Below are 14,976 nucleotides of genomic sequence, written 5' to 3'. Positions count from 1 at the left end.
ATGTGCTGGTGCATGTGGGGGCCACCCCATGTCAAGGCCATCTGCGCTTTGGGAGGGTGGGAGGGGAAAGGACTGGAGCTCCCCAAGCCCCTGCATCTCCCCGCTGGTCAGGGAAGACAGACAGCAGGTCAGAGCATCTGCCTTGCACCACCTGGGGAAGTCCACAGAGAGGTGCTCTAAAGCTGGGGGGACCGCAGGGGGCGAGCCACCGGGCACAGGGCAGGCAGACTACAGACAGGTCACAGCGGGCTTCTGCTCGTGGAGCTAGGGAGCCCCTGCCCCGCTAAGGATGATGACCCCCACCCCATCTGCTGGCGGCAGTGAACTCCAGGCACTGGGCCGGGGAGAGTGCCAGATCCCAGAGTTCTGCACAAACACACTTGTTATTCTTTCTAAATTACGAGATGCAGCACTCCTACAGAAAAGTGCAGGAAGCATTTTTGTACGGTGTTACAAATAAACATAAATATCAGATGAGCTCCTACACGGTGGCCACTCATATCAAGAATAGACCAGGGCCGGGGTTCCAGAAACTTCCTTCCCATCCAACCCTCCCTCTGCCAGAGTAGCTGCTTGCTCTGATGGACATTCCCTGCCTTTCGTAGGGCTCTGCCCCCTGTCTGCGTCCCCTCCTGTGTGTGGAGTGTGGCTGGCTTTGAACTCTCTGGGAGCGTGGATTCTTTTAGGTCTGGCCTCTCTGAGCAGACACTACTTCCCCAAGAGCCATCTGTCAGGGCTGAAGTTCCTGCTTTGCCACCACATGTACCTTTCCACTGTTGTTTGTGACACTCTATTTCTCCATTCTCTGGGCTGTGTCTACACTGGCTCTTTACAAACAATGCAGCCAGGAGCATTCTTTTTGTTTGTTTGTTTGTTTGTTTTGGTACCAGGGATTGAACCCAAGGCCACTTAACCACTGAGCCACATCCCCAGCCCTTTTTATTTTTTATTTGGAGACAGAGTCTCGCTAAGTTGCTTAGGGCCTCACTAAATTGCTGAGACTGACCTTGAACTTGCCATCCTCCTGCCTCAGCCTCCCAAATTGCTGGGATGACAGGAGTGCACCACCACACTTGGCCACGTTCTCATTCCTGATTCCTGGGCTCAGGTGCCTCAGCTTCTGCAGGGCGCATGCCTGGGGGTAGAACTGGTGTCACAGGACACCTGGTGAGCCATTTCCCAAGGGTGGAAATGATCTCCTCTCCCACTTCCCCACTGCATGTCTATCTCAGCAACACTCAGCATCGTCAGACTCCTCAGCTCGGGCCATCCTGGTGAGTGTGTGGTCCTTGTTTGTGAAAACCTGTTCCGTGTCATGTCTCTCTTGTCTCCTGTCTTCTCTCTCTGAGGTTGGCCTTGAACTTGCGATCCTCCTGCCTCAGGCTCCAGGGTTACAGGGATCCCAGGCGTGCGCCAGGGCCCGGCATCTTATTGACAGGCCAGACTGAAATCTGCCTATCCGCGCTGCTCACCGCCGCTGCTCACCGCCGCTGGGCCTTGTCTTTTGGCTTCTCCAGCATCGCTGATGAACAGGAAGCCTTCCTGTCCCGTAGTCACAGTGAGTGTGCCCCTGCTCTGTGACCCGAGTCTTGTGAAGGTCGTTCTCCCCAAGGTCATGGTGATTCTCTCCTGCGCTGGGGAACGTGCCCGACACATGGAGGAGCCATTGCTTGTCCACCTGACACTTCACTGTTGAAGTCTGGCAGCCCAGGAGGCCACCCTCTGTTCTGTGCTGCCCTGCTTCAGGCTGGGGTCACGGGGTCAGGGTGGGGGTCAAGGGCGGACAGTTGAGGTTGGTCTGAAGAAGCATCAGAGGCAACAGGGGTCCAGGCAAACCAGGGTTACCATGACGACACCACCACCAAGGGCACTCAGAGGTGGCCTCAGGTCAGCCTGGGAACCCTGCCCCAGCCTCAGGAGGCCTGGTACATGACAGGCACTGCCCTGGGCCCTCCTCCCAAGAGGCTGGAGCTCTGCATACTGGGATTGGAGCAACTGGTCAGGCGCCCACACTTTGGGGTCCAGGGGTGTAGCCACAGAGAGCTGTAGGCTTTGAGGGCCTGAGGGGTGGGGTGGGGCTGGGCGGCAGATTTGGAGCCTAGGAGCCCAATTGAAGGCCTGAGAGCAGGGTGGGCGGAGCAGGCAGAACCCTGGGAAACCCTCTGGGACCACTGGCCCCGACTCCCCCTGAGCTGCTGGGAAGCAGCCAGCTTCCAGGAACCTGGGCTTTGGGGGGGGGCAGAGAAGACTTGAGGGAGCCCTGCAAGCCCCAGAGCTGGGTCCCCGACTCAAGGGCCTCCCTGGGGGGCTGGGAGGCTGTGATGTGCGTGGACCCTGGGGGCAGCGGCCTGGGGACTGAGTCCCAGGGGTTCCTGCAAAGCTCTGGAACAGACTGAAGCCCAGGGAGGGTCTAAGCCCCCTGTCCAGGGCCCAGGCTCCAGCTGAGTCCAGGGTACACCGAGCCCCTGCACCTCACCCCACCTGCCCCGCCCCACAGCCTCAGGCCTGCTGCTGTCGGCTGGGGCCTGTGCTCAGTTTGACATTATTTACCGCCGCAGTTTCCTCCTCCTTCCAGTAACTTGTCCTCCAACTTCAGGCAGCTTCTGATTAGGCAGCAAGACCTCTAATCTCTCTCGGATCTCATTTACCGGCATCAGGGCTCTTGCTTCCTGTTACTGGGCCTGGACCCAGGCACAAGGGTCAGCTCCCTGCCTGCCTATGCCCTTGCCTGTGAGGGGCCCCTGTTCTGGCCCTTCAGCCCGCTGGTCAGGAGGACGGAGGGTCAGATGCTGGCATGGCCTGCGGCAGCCATCTCTGGGTAGATCCAGTTCCACAGGCACTGGCCCAGTGCTGGGCACAGGGGACTGAGGGTGAGTGGGCCACAAGCTCGAGGCCCAGCTCAGGGCACTGCCTGCTTGGCAGAGTACCCGTGGAGAGCACCCTTCCTCTGAGGCCCTCCCCTTCACCCTCTTCTGCTCCTGCAGCCACAGGGCCAGAGTCTTTGTGGGAAAGAACAAGGAAGGTGCCCGAGACAGACATGAGTGGGATTCGTGTGGACAGAAGCCAAGGCTTTGGCTCTGCCCTGGAGACGCAGAATTCCAGGACTGGCTCACCTGTCACCCTGGGTGGGCTTCCCTGACTACTGCAGTAGGGTCCTGGCATCTCAGTGACAAGAGGTGTGGGCAGGAATGGTGCCCAGCCCGCTGAGGGCCTGAACCCCTGGACAGGCAGTTTCCCGACAGGGAATACAGGTGGTTCCCGACTTAGGAGTTCAGCTTAGGACTTTGGACTTTGCTGTGGTGTGAAAACATTGGGTAAGAACTGCACTTTGAATTTTATCTTTTCCTAGACTAGCAGTAGGGATGCACACTCTCCTGAGATGCTGGGCAGCGGCAGGGGCTTGAGATGGTGAGAGGAAACCACAGACTCCCCAGTGACGCAGCTCCCCTGTGAAGCTCCTTGGACAGTGTGTGTCTGACTCCCAATATTTCTGATCTATGAGGGGCACCACGACCCACTGTAAACCCGGGGGCACTCACGGCGGCTCCGGTGTGCAGCCCCAGGGGTACCCTCCAGCCGCTGGCTCTCTGCTCAGAGAGGCTCTCCAGCTCCAGAGCCAGGATCCAAACCTCAGTTTCCCAGCTCTGCACAGCGTCCTTCCACATCCCAACCCATCTGTCATCCCGTCCCCGCAGGCAGTTCTAGGTTATCTTCTCTGGAAGTCCTGCAGGGATGGACCATGCCATTGTTGGGGGACATCCGGGACATCCCAGGCCTGACCCCAGCAGCCAAAGAACAGCTGAGACCAGGAGAAGAACATCTGTCATCGTAGCGGGGTTTGGGAGGGGATCTCTGGGAAGAAGGAAGGTTGGAACTCGAGGTGCCAGGACCTGCCAAGGTTGGGAAGCACAAGGGGTGTCTCCTTCACATTGTTCTCCAAGGGATGCACAGGGTGGTCCAAGGGGGTGGAGAGGAGTCTACAACTAGTAGTTATCTCTTTTCAAAGGCCTATCTTTTGCAAATAGTTTACAATACAAGTAATCTATACATACAGCCATGGAAACTTGGGATCTTTAAATAGCTATGCATGTGTTGTCTGTCTGTCTGTAATTTAGTAGCAGAGATGGAACCCAGGGTGTTTTACCACTGAGCTAAATCCCAGCTCTTTTTATTTTTTTATTTTTAGACAAGGTCTCCCTAACTTGCCCAGGCTGGCCTTGGACTTAGGTCCTCCTGCCTCAGCCTCCTGAGCTGCTGGATGACAGGTGTGCACCCCACACCTGGTTTGTGTGTGTTACTTATTGGCAGATGCACGATCCAAACTGTGAAGGCCTGCAGGTTGCTGTTTCCTGGCTCTAGGTTTCTTATCCTGAGCAGCTGCCCACTGAGCTTGCTGTCCAGGGGCAGAGGGAAGGAAGGCCCCTCTCTCAGGAGAATGGAGGGCTGCCTGGAGGGGGAAGTCCCCAGATGGCTTGATGGAGGGTCAGGTGGAGATGGGGGCACAGAGGTACCATGGACATGTGTCCCCACTGGGAGGAGGGAGAAGTCGGGGCCCTGGGGTGTGAGAGAGGGGCAGCCTAGGGTGCAACTTCTGCCCAGGACGCCAAGAATTCCTGACTGTGGGACAACATGCAGAACCAGCTGTAGCCTGACCCCTCCCCTAGCCCAGGGACCCCTTTGGGAAGTTCATCTCTGGAGAGCTGAATTCCATGGACACACACTGTCCCACTCCTGCCAGGGCCCAGAATGTAGATTGTGCTGCCGAGCCTTCCTGACCTGGTGGGCCGTGGAACAAGACACCAGCAATCCCGGGAGTTTGGGCGCATACCTCCTGTGCCTGGTGAACCGCGGCTGGGGAGGGAGGGCCCTCCAGGGAGGCTGTGGGCCCTCAAGGTCTTGCCCACCCTCGGGTGCTAGGGTTGGGATGTTTTGTTTCTGGCCAGGGCAGGATCTTGGGCAGACAGCCAGGAGCCAGGACTATGACCCCTATTTTACTGGTGAGAAAACTGAGGTCAGGGGGGTAGAGTAACTTGCCAGCAAGCAGCACAGCCAAGATTGGAGCCCATGCTTCAGAGATCTCTGCAGGACCCCTGTGACTGCGAGGGCCCTGGTGCAGAGCCAGGAGGAGGCAGAGCCAGAGGACTGGAGGCAAGTGCAGCCCTCTTTCTCTTCTGCACCTGGAGAAGTCCCGTCTGGTTCCAGCCTCTTCCTCCAGGAAGCCTCCCACTGCAGACCCACCCCTTGGCCAAGATACAACTCCCCTTGCTTTTTGTTTTTACTTTGGTACTGGGGATTTAATCCAGGGGCACTTTACCACTGAGCTACATCCCCAGTCCTTTTTTTTTTTTTTTTTTTTTAAGTTTTTATTCCGAGATAGGGTCTTGCTAAGTTGCTTAGGGCCTCGCTAAATTGCTGTGGCTCACCTCAAACTCAGGATCCTCCTGTCTCAGCCTCCTGAGCACTGGGATCACAGGTGAATGCCATTGTGCCTGACTCACACTCCCCCTTCTTCCTGCCTCCTTCCACCTGCTTACCTTGGAGCAACCTCTGGTCACTTGCCAGAGTCCCTCACTGGGCTTCTGGGTCCTGAGGGCAGAAACTGTGTTTCTTCTCATTTTGGGATCCCTGACAGCCTGGGCATTCCGAAAATACCTGAATAAATGTGATGGAAAATCTGCCAGCAGAGAGTTGGGAGGAGCTCCCTTGAGAAGCTGGGCAGGGAGCATGGGGGGAAGAAGAGGATGGACCCGCAGGGAGCCTGGTGGACCACCAGGGGCGGCTCCAGCAAGCCAGGACTTGGTGGGACAGTGGGTGGGACAGAGGACCATGATTAGAACGTGGGATTAGACACTGCTGTCAGCAAGACCCTTCCATGTCCTCCAGCAGGGACAGGACAGAGCAAGCCTTCCCCCTGCAGGGGCAATCTGGTGCTGACCCTGAGCAGAGGAGCGTGTGCTGACCGCTGACTCCTGGGTGCTGTGTCCTCATCAAGAGCTCAGGACAGCTGTGCCCCGGGAGCCTGGAGTTGAGTGTTTATTTGACAGTGCTTACTGGGAACCAACTGGCTGCCTAGGGGCTGTCGGTGTTGGCTTCAGCAAACCCTGCTGGGGGCTGGGCCCGGTGCCTGAGGCCACCTCATGTTGGTGCCAGCGTCCTCCGCGCCACCCCTGGGCTGGAAGTCCCTCTGCCACCCTCTATATGCGCTCTCTAGGCCACGCAGGGAGGCAGGCCCCTGTCGCTGGGGAGGACCGGGCATCCTCCCCAGGAGCCAGTCAGTGAGGTGGGCCTTAGCAGCCCCGCCCCGGGCCACAGTGAGGCCGCAGTTCCCGGAATGGGGGTTTAAACTTTTTGTTGTTGCTGTTGGCGAGTGTGCATGTGGTCTTAATTATTTATACGCAGCACTTATCTCCCCCAAATGTTTTATCCGGCTTCGGCAGACCCGAGAGCGGGAGCGCAGGCGCGGGGCGGGGAGCAGCGGGTGCGGGAGCGACCCCAAGTCAGCCCCGTGGTGCGGGACCGGTGGTGAGCGCAGGTTGACTCCGCACCGCGGCCTTGGGAGGCTGCACCTGTGCCTGGGTCACCAGTGCCTGGGTCGCGGGAGTCAACACCGGGCAGGTTTAGTCCTCTCTCCGGCTTTGGTCTGCGCAGACACCGCCGGTAGGGGGCGCCATGGCCAGAGGCCAATGCTCGGGGTGCGTCCCTAGGGAACCGATCCTCCGTGTGCAGCCGCACGTATCAGCAAGAGGCCATAAGACCGGCCGGCTCTTTTCTGGCAAGAGTGGGAAGGAGAGAACAGGGGACTTTGGCATCCTGCGTCCATCGATTTCCCTAGCATCACTAGTCTCATTTTAGTGACCACTTCCTGGAGACAGGAGTGGTCTTCTGGTGCCCATTTCATAGATGAGGAAACCAACATTCAGAGGAGTTACCCGTCTAAGGATCTCCAGCAGAGCCGGGGTTGGCGATCACCGGCCTTCAGGGATGGGTAGTCATTCCAGGCGACTTCACAAGAAGCTGAGCACAGTGGACCCTCCCCCATCACTGCACACCCCCTCCCTGCCTGGTCCCCGCGTTTCGGCACCGCCCCCTGGAGATTCCTGGAAGTGTCTTCCGGACACTGTCACTGAGACACACACACAGGCCTGACCCTCCCACCAGCCTGCAGGGTTTGCAGGGGCCCAAGTCCAGCCTGGGCCTCTCCTGGCAGGGTCTGCTCTGGTGCACACCATGCACACTTGGCCACATGCCTGGGTCCCATGCGCCCCACACCCAGTAAGCCTCAGGGGTCCGCGGCTGAATCAGCTGCTCTAGTGGGGTGTCGCAGGAGGTCCAGCCTGGGGGAACCCACAACAGATAGGGCACTGGGCAGGGTGGCCCCAGGTGCCGACAGCGGGCATTGGGGTTTGGAGGTGCACCTGAGTCTCGGGTCCTCATCCCTCACCCCTTCCGGGGCATCTAGAGGCCCGGGTCTCGCTCCCTGCGAGGGCTGTGCGTGCTGCTAGGGTGGGAAAGAACTTGCTCCTTGGCTGCCATCTGACACCTCACCCCAGACCCTCGGGTGGGTCCGGCCGGCGCGGGACTCCTGCTGCGGCATGGGCTGAACTTCACCCAGGCCTTGAGCCCAGCGCGGAGGGAAAGCTCTCCAGGAGGGAGACTCCCGCGGGCCCGGCGGCCTGGTAATTGGCTCATCGATTGATTGGCAGCTCGGGGTAGGGGCTCCGATGGGGGCGGGGCGGCCGAGCCAGGGGCCCAGCCCCGGGGAGCCCTTACGGGGCGGCCGGGCGGGGAGAGCCTCGAGCCTTCCCCGGCGGCGAGGATCCCTGGGAGGCCTGCGTAGGGTCCCCCGGGCGCCCACGGCCTGCCGGGCCCCCTGGGGCCCCTGGAAGAATTGGTTTCCACTAGCCAACCTGTTCCCACAGCCAGAAGTTGCCATGGTGACCCCCTCCCACCTTCGGCTTCAGCTTTTCCAGTAAAACCACTGCAGAAATCCATACTTCCCGACAGGCACGCCCCCGGCCCCCCACCCCCATCGCGCGGTCGGGAGCGCCGAGTTAACCCTGCGCATGCCGGCCGCGGCTAGTTTGGGGGAGACAGGGGAGCCCCACTGGTGCTGGGGACCTTGGGCAGGAGAGAAGGTGGTCAGGGGACCAGGCCGCCTGCCCAGTCCCTCCGAGCTGTGGCCAAGTGACTTTAGCAACTCCAGGAAGTTGGAGGGGAGAATGGAAGCCGGCTCCGACTTAGCCACCCGCCCTCCTGCCGGGGAGGAGGCCTTGCTGGGGCGCACGGAGCCCGGGCTCCAGCCCCAGGGAGGAAGAGCAGCGCCTGCAGTCTGTGGGGCACAGGTCCTGCCCAGCCTGGCCGGCAGGGCTGCCCAGACTCCCCTGCTCCTCCTTTGCCCCTCCTGCACAGCTGTCCCCCTTTCCTGGGGCGGAGTAGACCATGGCCGGGTCGGTGCTCTTGTGGACCACTCAGGGTTCCCTGTCCTCCCTGACAGGACTTGGGCTGCTCACAAGCCTGGGCAAGAGGCTCCTGGAAGGTGGGATCCCACTGGCCCCCAGGGACAGGCTGCCAGGCTGTCAGGGGAGGGGCCCCTGGGGACACAGAGCAGCCCAGGCGGCTCAGTGCTCCTGCGGGTTGAGTGGGGTGTGCTCTAATTGCTTTCTCTGTAGCCAGGATGAATAATTGAGAGGTCTTTGAAGAGAATTAATTAGCTGCTTATTGACTGTAAATGCTTTGCTGAGATGATAAAGGAAGGCGGGTGGCCTGCGGGGTCCAGTTGGGGCACCACTACACATGTTATTCACAGTTCCCTCCGCCTGACCTGAGGCTCAGCCTCGGCTTGGCTCCTGGTCCCCTGGGGAGGGAGGGGCCTGGCACCCTGCTGCAGTTCTGCCTGGACTTCTGTTTGGGGACCAGCATCCCTGGTCCCTGCTCAGCCACAGCCTGCTCCATCTATCTCCCAGGAGGCAAGATGGGGCTCCCCACCCCTAAGGAGTGAGTGGTACAGGACCTGTGTCACCTCTGCCAGACCTTGCCCCGCAGGTCAGGCTCAAGTCCAGAGGCTGGCTCTGGCGGGATCCTGGAACCTCAGAGAGAGGCAGCCACTCCGGGGGACGCCATCAGTCCCACCCACCTACTGGGCCCCCACTCCTTCTGGGGACTCAGGAATGACAGGAGAATAAGCAAGCATTCCGCCCTCCACCCCGGGCTGGGGATGGGGTGTGTAAACACCCTGTCTTGGTGGGAGAGGGGTCTGCAGGCAGGGCTGGCCATCTGGACAGGAAGCGCTGCCTTGCGTGGTGGGTGCTCATGATACCAGCGGCCTCTGTCCCCACGGCTCTTCCTCCCTGCCAAGCCCAGCTCTAAGCAGGTCACATGTGCTCACCGGTGGACCCTTCACCAACCCCATGCGGACCCCGTGACATGTCTCCAAGCCGGGGCTACAGAGCGCCTGGGTAAGGGTCTGTTGAACAAACGAGTGAGCGAGGGAAGGAGTGGGAGAGAGGAAGCAAGGGCAAGGCTGGGCGCACCCACCTTCTCTCCTGGCTTGAGGACCCACGCTCTGAAGGTCTGCTCCAGTCCCAAGGAGCGGCCGCCTGGAAGTCATGGGCGACTTGGGCCTGTGGAGGACACGAGGAGGTGGTCCTGAGGGCCATGCTCCAGGTCAGCCCCTGCCTGAAGAGAGAGAGCAGAAACCCCAGGCCTGAGCTGCGGGCGCAGGGGCTAGGGAGGGAGTCCTCGCCCAGGAGCCAGTTAGTGACCATTGCCCCAGAGAGCCCTGACGTGGCCCGGGCTGTGACCACTGCACAGGGGGCAGGGAGGCTGTGAGGGGTCCGAGGTGTGTGGAGGAAGGGGGTGGAGCCACAGTGGAGGGGCAGAGGGATGGAGCCCCGTGCTGGCCTCCTGGCCCCCATGGTACTCAGGACACCGGCGTTCTGCTCACCCTCCCTGCTGGTGCTCGAGGCCACTGCACCCGGACCCAGGGAGGGCCCAGGTGGCAGGCTTCCTTGCCCCGTGGGGCTCGTCCATCTCTGGGCACTGCCGGTGTGGGAGGTGGAGAACAGTCGGGGTGCTTCTTCCCGCCCCTCCCTCCACCACCCACGTTCCTGGGGGCTAGCCCTCTCCCTGCCTCTCTTCCCAGGTTGCGGTCAGCATCGTGGGCACTCCACGTACCCTGTCCCCAGAGGCCCCCGTGCTCCTTGAGACGGGTCATCACATGCCTGCCTGGGTTCACAGCTGGACTTAGACAGCTACCCCGAGTCGCCAAGTTAATAAACGTCAGGAGGGAAGACTCAAACCCATGTCTGCCGGACTCCGTGTGGCAGCAGACAGACGCCCGTTGCTGGCCCCTGTGAGCTGCTCCTTCCCTCCCTCGGCACACTTCTTCGGTGGGAGCGGACAGGCTCCTCCCCTGGGGGCCTCTGTCTGGCTTCAGAAGTCAGAACTGGAGCTGAGGGAGGGAGGGAGGCCAGTCTCTCCAGGTGGGCGACTCTAGGCACACAGCCTGGGAGTGTGGCAGCCACCGGAGGCACAGAGCGGGAGCAGAGGAGGGTCTTGTTCCCGAGGTGGGGCGAGCCTAGAACTGAAGCCTGGCTTCCTTCCCTCCCTGCATGCCATCTGTCCTGATGGGTGCTTGTTGTCCACACACCTTCTCTCCTCTGGAGGAATGCCCAGAGAGCCGGGAGGCAAGACTCCTGCTCCCTCTGCCCGCTAACTCGTGGGCATGTCACCAAAGTGACCAAGCAGATGCTTGCTTCTACCTTGGTATATTTGGGATCTGAAACACCTCCAAAGGCTCATGGATTGCAGCTTGGTCCCAAGCTGATGGCTCCATTAGGAGGTGGTGAAAATTTTAGGAGGCAGGGCCTAGTTGGAGGAAGAGGGCCACTGGGGGCGTGTCCATGAAGGATGTATCTTATAGCTGGCACCTTGCAGCTACCATGGGGTGAGCAGCTCTGCTGCCTCATGCACTCCCTGTCACAATGCTCTGTCTTGCCAATGGATCACTGACTGCTGATTGAGACTTCTGCAACCAAGCCAAAATGAATCTTTCCTCTTTTAAGTTGTTTTTCTCAGGTATTTCATCACAGGAACGAAAAGCTAACCGGTACAACCTGAAGTTTCAAATCTTGAGTAGAAATGCCAATAATTTGGGGACTAGAGGTACAGCTCAGTGATAGAGTTGTGTTTACCATGTGCAAGGGTGTGGATTCACTTTGTGAATTAGGAGTATTCACAGGGGCTGTGGCAGCAACTCTGGGTGACAATGAAGGTCCAGCAGTGATATCATATTTAGGTCATTCTGGGCTAATTAATACACACTAAATTCTTTTTTCTGCCCAAGTCAACTACAGAATGCCTGTCATTTGCAATACTGACTAGTGACTTCCCTTGGATTCCATGTGAAACTTTCTGTATCGGTCAGCTATTGCCATGATTAGGCTGGATAACAAACATGGCTTTTCCAAAAGGAAGTGAAGAGCAGAATTTAGTCCAATCCCCCTCTTTTTTTTTTAACTTCTTTTATATTTATATTTATTTTTTAGTCATAGTGGACACAATATCTTTATTTTATTTTTATGTGGTGCTGAGGATAGAACCCAGTGCCTGTGAGATGAGTGCTGTCCCTCTGAGCCACAATCCCAGCCCTCTTTTTTTCTTTTTAATTTTAATCATGAAAATATTTTAATAGGCAGAAGGGTTTTATGAATTCACATAGAACATTGCCTGGATTTCACAATTATTCATATTATCCCATATTTTTTAATCAGTCTTTTTTTTTTTCTTGGTAAAGTATCTTTTAAACTTTGTCTATCATGGTAAGATAAACATAACGAAATTTACCACTCTAACCATTTTCAAGTGTACAACAGTAAGTAATCCACACTGTTGAACAACGGTCCATGCATAGCCCGAACATCCTCATCTTCCACACCTGCGGCTCTGTCCCTTTGAGCTCTCTTCAGCCCTGGTGACCACTCTTCTACTTTCTGGCTGCTTGGAGGACCTCGGGTAAGAGGACTCCCACAGTGTTTGTCCCGTAGCCACTGGCTTGTCTTCCAGGGTCCCTCCACGTCTTAGTGGACGTCTGGATGTCCTTCCTTTCTAAGGCTGGATAAAATGCCACAGTGTGGCTGCCCCGTGTGCTGTGTGTCCACCCTCTGTTGATGGACATTGCCTACATGGCCTTGGGCTGTCGTAGAGCATGCTGCTGGGGGGGTCACTCAGCTGTACCTGCCTTAGCTCTTCTGGCCGGGACGCTGGCCATCGTGGCCCTGTGGCAATCCTGTGTCTCCCACAGACTCCCCTCTGCCCTCCAGGGCTCGGGCCTGCCCCCCCACCCTGGCAGGCAGGCTGTTTTGTTTTGCTCTTGAGGTCCCAGCCGCCCGCCCGGTGCCAGCGGTGGGTTCCTGTGGTTTTGATTTGCAAGTCAGCCTCCTCTTGACCTTGGCGGGTCACAGGGTTTCTGGTAACTGGTACTAGTCAGTGTAGCTGCGCGGCAGGCGCAGATCTGACGATAGCAGCTGTGGCTTATGACAAGTCTGATTCTCTCTGTCCCGGCCCAGGTGGGGGCTAATCTGCCATCTCGACCTGGAGTTTAAGGTGGCTCTGCTGGTCACTGCTCAGCCCCCAGGAGGGAGGCCAGGGCCAGGACAGGGCCCGGGACCGTTCCTCAGCACACCTTCAGGAGGGTCATGCCCACGCAGAGGGGCTGTGACAGCCAGTCCCTGGCCGGGCAGCTGCACTCCTTCATGCTTCAGTCTCAGAGGAGCCTGGTGGGGGGCCGGCCAGCAGTCCTCTCACAGGACACAGAAGCTCCGGCTGCGGACCAGCGCAGGGTCTTCACTCTTCCACTCCCGCCTGCCCCTCCGGCTCCAGGAGGAGTGAGGCCCGGGACCACCGCTCAGAGTGGGCCCTCGGTGGAGGGAGGCTGGGCAGGGGTGTGCCGGAGACCCTCCCTCCTGAGGCCCACGTTGCTCTGGGTGGCTGCACCAGGGGGCAGGGGGACAAAGTTGGTGCCTGGCCCCTGCCTGGCCGTGAGCAGGTGCTGGGTGTTTGCCTTTCTCTTTGGACATCCTTGTCCACGCGGAGGGAAGTGCTGCCCGTGTGGCCACACGGTGTCCCTGCAGGAGGAGAGTAGCCCCTGACAAACCAGGCTTTGGTGGCCCCTCTCCATCAAGGAGGTGGCCTCTGGCTCAGAAGGCTGCAGGGCAGTGCTGGTGGTCAGTAGAGTGACCAGCCGCTGGGAACGCCAGCTCTGGAGAACGTGGGGCCCAGCTCCTCGGGCCTGAGTCCTGGCCTGCCCCTGGACTTCCAGCAGAGCTTTGAGGCTTTTCCGTCTTGCCCATTCCTCACCTCCAGCGTCTGGCCCCGACCCCTACAGAGACCACCGTGACCTGGACCTTCAGTGGGCTCCCGGGGCGGAGACAGCAGCCCCTCTGCTCCCTCTGGGGTTACCTGTGATCCTGCAGTGCGTGGCCTGGGGTTGAGGTGGGTGGCTGGACAAGCCCCGGCTGACCCTCGGGCTGGCCGGGGCAGAGCAGGGCCACCCTTCTTTTCCCTTCTGTTCATGAAGTGCGTGCGCTTTTGTGCCACGTCCTGTTCTGGGTGCTGGGGACACAACAGCGAGCCACTCAGAGGTGGGGTTCTTTGGAGCTTGCGGGATTGGGGGTCGGGCAGGTGGCTGGCCGTTAGCACAGGGACTCAGACCACAGCGCTGCCGAGTGACTGTGTCTTGGTTTCCTCTGTTGTTGTGACAAATTGCCACCAGCTTCAAAGGTTAACACAGCACACATTGATCACCTCAGGTGGCTGGGGCTCCGGGGCCCAGCGGGGTCTCGCTGCACTGAAATCAGGCTTCGGCAGGGCTGGTCCCTGGGCCTCTCCTCCGCCTCCTTGGCTGGCCAGTTTCTCGGGGCCGCCCGCGTTCCTCGGCTTGTGGTCCCTTCTTGCCTCTCGCAGGTAGGAGAGAGGGCAGGAAGACGACAGGTCCAGGGGACGGGAGGGAAAGGAGGTGGTCACCTCGTGTGAGAAGCTGGAGCCTTTCCTGCCTCTTCTCCCCAGGCCGGTCCATCCCAACCTGCTGGGAAGTCCGCCAACGTTCCCTCACGGCCTTAAAGTTACTGGAAATCCACTTCTCGTGAAAACCGCCCGAGGCCCGTAGCATAGGGTGCCATCCACCGGCCTCTATTGATCCGATAATGGAGATGACTTCAAAGATCCTGAGAAGAGCAACCACCAGTGACCCCCAGGGTGATGCCCACCCCTCTCCGTTTCCTTGAAAGAGGAGGCCGAGACCCCAGCGCCGTCTCACTCTCCCGATGGCCGGCGTCCTCCCTTGACGGGGACTGTGTCCCAGTAAATCCCCGCCGGGCCCTTCCTGACTTGCCTGGAATTCCGCCTCTTCCTTCTTCTCTTTGCAGCGCTGGGGATGGGTCCCCGGGCCCTTAACACGTCCCCAGAGCTTTTCATCTTCACTTTGGGTCGGGGTCTCCCTATGTCCCCAGGGCTGCTCTTGAATTTTCAACCTTCCTGTTGCAGCCTCCCGAGTTGCCGGGATTACAGGGCAGGCCATTGCTGTCCTGAGTTGAGGGACGTCATTACCTCCTCTGACCCTGTCCAGCGACATGCGGACCAGGACTGCAGTATCTCCCTGTCCCCTCTGCCTGACCTCCGCCTCGTCCCCTCCTCTAAGGACGCTCGTGCCTGCTCTGAGCCCACCCTGAAAACCCAGGACACCTCCCCATCAAGATCCTTTTGAAAAAAGTTAAAATTAAAAAATTTTTAATTGCAGAGACTGAACCCAGGGCCTCGCACCCGCCGGGCTCTCCCATCCTGCTGCGTCCCCAGCCCAAGACCTTATTCATCACAGTGGCACCGTCCCTTAGGCCGTGGAGGGGACTGTGGGGCCGTCCGTCTGCCTCTCACGGTTCTAGGGAGAAGTCCCAGGAGTGGGGAGACTGAGCAGGTTGGGGG

The 14,976-nt window shown here is 59.2% G+C and overlaps 1 long non-coding RNA gene across 1 annotated transcript; it reads right to left on the bottom strand.

Annotated features, from left to right (window-relative positions):
* Positions 1 to 922: 922 nt before the first annotated feature.
* On the bottom strand, positions 923 to 3,530 carry LOC144375946 (uncharacterized). The gene is made up of 2 exons (XR_013435855.1): positions 3,114 to 3,530; positions 923 to 2,681 (listed from the first exon to the last, which is right to left on the bottom strand). It is a non-coding gene; the product is annotated as an uncharacterized LOC144375946 (long non-coding RNA).
* Between the last annotated feature and the right edge of the window lie 11,446 nt (positions 3,531 to 14,976).

Source organism: Ictidomys tridecemlineatus, chromosome 3 (assembly GCF_052094955.1).
Source record: "Ictidomys tridecemlineatus isolate mIctTri1 chromosome 3, mIctTri1.hap1, whole genome shotgun sequence".
NCBI classification, from domain to species: domain Eukaryota; kingdom Metazoa; phylum Chordata; class Mammalia; order Rodentia; family Sciuridae; genus Ictidomys; species Ictidomys tridecemlineatus.
This window is presented reverse-complemented; position numbering and strand designations above follow the sequence as displayed.